At 38.4% G+C, this 5,594-nt stretch overlaps 1 pseudogene; it reads left to right on the plus strand.

Moving 5' to 3' along the window:
- Positions 1-1,282: 1,282 nt before the first annotated feature.
- On the plus strand, positions 1,283-4,924 carry LOC119525799 (annotated as a pseudogene).
- Positions 4,925-5,594: the final 670 nt, after the last annotated feature.

Below are 5,594 nucleotides of genomic sequence, written 5' to 3' on the forward strand. Positions count from 1 at the left end.
GTTTTCTGTGCATCTGTGATTTGTGTATTTATGTTTTTTAGAAGTTATAGGAAGTTTTCCCCTACAATATCTTTGAATACTCTCCCTAAACTTTTACCCTTCTCTTCCCCTTCTGGAACATATAAGATTCTTATGATTGTACACTTTATGTTGTCCATGATATCCCTAAGGTCCATTTCAAATTTTTGTTATTTTTCCCTTTTTTGTTATGTATTTTCACTTTCCATTGTGGTCTCTTCCATCTCACTGACTGCTCAGCTTCCTCATCTAGTACTGTGTGTATCTAGAGTCTTTAATTTTATCACCAGTTTCTTTTATTTCCCAAGATCATCTATTTTCTTATTTACTCATGCAAATTCTACTTTATTCTCTTATAGAGTCTTCCTCATGTCATTTATATCCTGTGCCATGATCTCATATTTTGTTATTAGCTCTTTGATTAATTATTCCAAGTACTGTTTCTCCTCTGATCTTTTGATTTGGGTTTTTGGGTTTGGGTTATATATATCTTCTAGTTTCTTCATGTGCTTTAAAATTTTCTGTTGTTTTTGGTCTCTTGGCATTTGCTTATCTTGATAAGGTTCTTTTAGGATATCAAGATTTATTTGAACAATTATCTCTAATTTTGCAGAGCTACAGCTTGGTGGTGTGCACCTTCTCTGAGTTACCAGTAGATGGTGTCCATGATCCTCCTATTACCCTCAAGCCATTTCACCCCAGCTTTGTCTATATGGTGAGTGGGGGTCCAAAACTTGTGGGTGCCCAATCAGTAAATTGAATTTCCATGTGCAGTTGGTGATGCCAGCCCTGAATATGGGGCATGTGTAGCAGTTGGAGGGAGTGTGGTTTTAAGAATCAAATCTCCCAGGTGTTCTTGGGGATTAAATGCTGTTGCATATATGCCACCACTCTGGGCACTGAGTTAGAAAGCAGGGATGCCCCTGTGCTCTGCTTGGCTAGGGGCTCACCACAGCACCTCCCTTCCCTCATCACAAGCCACAGCATGTGACAGCAGTGGCACCTCAAGCCAGAGTGACCCATGGCTGCTGGTGCTGGCTGAGGGTGATAGGGCTGGGATAAGAAGAGAGGGTGGCAGTGGTGGTGACAGTGGCAGCCCTGGCCCCCTGTAGCCCCTCAGCTGCTCCAGCTTGGAGGCAGCAGGAAACACTGTAGGATGGCAGTGGCAGCTGATCTGGCAGAAACATCTTTGCAGTTTGGGGTCCAGACTAAGGTGTTATCTTCACCTTTTCTGAAGCACAAGACATTTCAAACCACTGTGCATATGCACAAAGAAGAAAGGAAGACTATAAACCAGGGTCAAAAAGATGAAATGGAGATTCATGGCTATAATTTGTGTCACTGGAAGCTTGCTTTAATTTCTCTAGGGGTGGTTTGCATTGGCAACTTTCTCCTCCTCCTATATTGGTTGCCTGAGTGGAGGGTAAAAGCGACGTGTATTACAGCTGCAATTTAATACTGTGAAGTGGTGCGGCTGAGGACTACTGATGAATTCAGAGTATGGCATTGTGCAAAAATTTGCTTTCTTTCTCTGGAAAATCACCCATTTTTTGAGTCTAAAATCTATAGCTACTAACATTTCAAATGGCAGTGCTGTTCATTTAACTGAGAATCTGGCTGAAGGAAATAGGCATGAGATGAGCAAATATTCACAGACTCAATCACAACAGATTCATTATTTCACACCTCATAATGTAAAGTACTTCTGGAATGATACCCTACACAATTTTGATCTCTTAAAAGGACTGGATGAAGGTGTTTCTTGCACATCAATTTATGAAAAGTACAGTGCAGGACTGACAAAGGGGATGCATGTCTACAGGAAATTGCTTTATGGAGTAAATGAAATCACTGTGAAAGTTCCTCTGTTTTTCAGCTTCTAATTAAGGAGGTTCTCAACCCATTTTACTTTTTCCAGTGGTTCAGTGTTATATTGTGGAGCACTGATGAATACTATTAGTATGCTCTAGCCATTACGTTTATGTCTATAGTGTCAGTCATAAGCTAACTATATTCCATTAGAAAGCAATATGTCATGTTGCATGATATGGCTGCAGCTCACAGTACTATAATAGTTTCTGTTTGTAGAGTAAATGAAGAAACAGAAAAGATCTTTTCTACAAACCTTGGGCTGGGAGCTGTCATGGTGAATCCATTAAATGGAACAGTCATACCTTGTGATGCAGTACTTATTAATGGGACTTACATTGTAAACAAAAGCATGTTAACAGGACAAAGTGTCCCAGTGACAAAGACTAATTTTCCAAATCCTTCAGTGGAATACAAGGAATGGGTGATGAGTTGTGTAGTCCAGCAATACATAAATGACACACTTTGTTTTGTGGGACTACTTTTATGCAAACTTGTTTCTACACTGGAGAACTTGTGAAAGCCACAGTAGTTAGAACAGGCTTTAGTACTTCCAAAGGACAGCTTGTCTGTTCCATATTGCATCCTAAACTCTACAGAGATTCCTACTTGTTTCTACTTTGCCTTGTGGCAGTGGCTGGCATTGGGTTTATCTACACTATTATCAATACCATTTTAAATAAGAAGTTGGAGTAATAATTATTGAGTCTCTTGATATCATTACAATTACTGTGCTACCTGCACTTCCTGCTGCAATGACTGCTGGTATTGTGTATGCTCAAAGAAGACTGAAAGAAATTGGTAATTTCTGTGTCAGTCTCCAAAGAACAAATATCTGTGAACAGGTATTGAATTTTGTCTGTTTTGATAAGACCAGAACTCTTTCAGAAGATGGTTTAGATCTTTGGGGTATTCAACAAGTGGAGAATACACGTTTTCTTATTCCAGAAGAAAATGTTTGCAATGAAATGTTGGTGAAATCTCAGTTTGTTTCTTGTATGCCTACTTGCCATTCACTTACAAAAACTGAAGGAGTGCTTTCTGGTGATCCTCTTGATTTGAAAATGTTTGAAGGCATTGGATGGATTCTGGAAGAAGCAACTGAAGAGGAAACAGCACTTCCTAACTGAATTATGCCCACTATGGTTCATCCTCCAAAACAATTGCTTCCTGAATTTACACCTGCAGTGAACCAGGAAATGGAGCTGTTTGAACTTCCAGCTATTTATGAGATTGGAATTGTTTGCCAGTTCCCCTTCTCTTCTGCTTTGCAACATGAGTGTAGTTGCAAGGTTACTAAGGGATAAGAAAATGGATGCCTATATGAAAGGAGCACCTAATGTCATTGCCAGTCTTTGTAAATCTGAAAGTTTCTGCTGATTTTGAAAAAGTTCTAGAAGATTATACTAAACAAGGCTTCTGAGTGATTGCTCTTGCACACAGAAAATTGGAGTCAAAGCTAACATGGCATAAAGTACAGAATATTAACAGAAATGCCATTTAAAACAACATGGATTTTATGGGACTAATTATAATACAGAACAAATTAAAGCAAGAAACACGAGCAGTACTTGAAGATTTTCATAAAACTAACATTTTCACTGTTATGGTCACAGGTGACATGTTGACAACTGTCTCTGTGGCCAGAGACTGTGGAATGATTCTACCTCAGGATAAAGTTATTATTGCTGTAGCATTACCTCCAAAGGATGGAAAAGTTGCCAAGATAAATTGGCATTATGTAGATATCCTAACACAGTGTAGTCCTTCATCACTTGACTTGGAGGCCATTCCAATTAAATTGTTCCACGACAGCTTAGAGGACCTCCAAGTGACTCATTACCATTTTGCAATGAATGGAAAATCATTCTCAGTAATACAGGAGCATTTTCAAGACCTGGTTCCTAAGTTGATGTTGCATGGCACTGTGTTTGAATGTATGGCACCTGATCAGAAGTCACAACTGGTGGAAGCTTTACAAAACAGATTACCTTGTTGGTATGTGTGGTGATAGTGCAAATGATTGTGGTGCTTTGAAGAGGGCACATGGCAGCATTTCCTTATCAGAGCTTGAAGCTTTGGTGCCATCTCCCTTTACCTCCAAGACTCCTAGTATATCCTGTGTGCCAAAACTTATCAGGGAAGGGTGTGCTGCTTTAATGACCTCCTTCTGTTTGTTTAAATACATAGCTTTGTACAGCATTATCCAGTACTTCAGTGTTACTCTACTGTATTCCATCTTAAGTAACCTTGGAGACTTCCAGTTTCTCTTGATTGATCTTGCAATCATTTTGGTTGTGGTTTTTACAATGAGTTTAAATCCTGCCTGGAAGCAATTTGTGGCACAAAGACCACCTTCAGGTCTTATATCTGGGACCCTTCTCTTCTTTTTGTCTCAGATTATTATCTGCATTGGATTTTAGTCTTTGGGTTTTTTTGGGTCAAGCAGCAACCTTGGTGCGAAGTGTGGCATCCACATTCAGATGCTTGTAATAAAACAAGAAGTCTGTATTGGAATTCTTCATGCTTTTACAATGAAACTGAACTTGATATACATAATATACAAAATTATCAAAATGCCACAGTGTTTTTTATCTCCAGTTTTCAGTACCTTATAGTGGCAATTGTATTTTCAAAAGCAAACCCTTCAGGCAGCCTTGCTACAAGAATCATTTTTTGTTGTTTTGTCTGTGATTATTTTATATATTTTCATGTTATTCATAATGTTGCATCCAGTTGCCTCTGTTGACCAGGTTCTTCAGATAGTGTTTGTACCATATCAGTGGCATATAGCTATGCTCTTCATTGTTCTCATCAATGCCCTTGTGTCCACATGGTGGAGAAATCAGTAGATCAGTGGGGAAAATGCTGCTTGCCCTGGGTCCTGGGCTGTAGGAAGAAGACACCAAAGGCAAAGTACATTTATCTGGCACAGGAGCTATTGGTTGATCCAGAATGGCCACCAAAACCTCAAACAACAGAAGCTAAAGTTTCAGTTAAGGAGAATGGATCATGTCATATCATCACCATAACATAGCGACAAATCAGTCTCAGTGGTGTGCTTGATACCATTATTTAGGAAGATGTAATTATAGAACTTTTTGATCCTATGTGTCAGAGTGGCACCATTTCAATTTATGTCCTTTCTAATCTTTGGGTTATAGAACCTGATTTAGAGATGTTTTATTTTAAACATAACACACAAAAAAGGTATTGTTAAACTAATTATCAACTTGTAAATGTTCTATAAGCACTTAATACCATATATCTTTCCAGAATATTTGTGATTATTATCCTTGTTGATATTCTTTTTATTGGGTGCAGAAGAAAGTTGGTGTTTGATGGACTTGTAGACATTAGTTTTGAGGCTTGACTAACCCCTTTATTTTCACAACCCCTTATTAAAAAGAGTCAGTTCTTATATATAAAGCCCTAAATTTATGATTAGAAAAATAAAATGGGTGTTATTGCCCTCTGAATTTTGGTTGAAAGCCTGTTTCCCAATATTGCTTCCAAAGAAATGTACATACACCAGCAACATTTGATAATCTGGAGTGAGGACTGAGTTTATATGATGTTTCTGAGAGAAAAACTCAGGTAATCCCTCTACCTGTGGTTTTATGTTTTATGTAAGAACTGCTTGGGTTTAATTTTTCTTATCAGCAAGGTGCTTCACTGCCCTTTTTGATAAGATGTACTTCAAAACT

This window comes from Choloepus didactylus, assembly GCF_015220235.1.
Source record: "Choloepus didactylus isolate mChoDid1 chromosome 26 unlocalized genomic scaffold, mChoDid1.pri SUPER_26_unloc3, whole genome shotgun sequence".
NCBI classification, from domain to species: domain Eukaryota; kingdom Metazoa; phylum Chordata; class Mammalia; order Pilosa; family Megalonychidae; genus Choloepus; species Choloepus didactylus.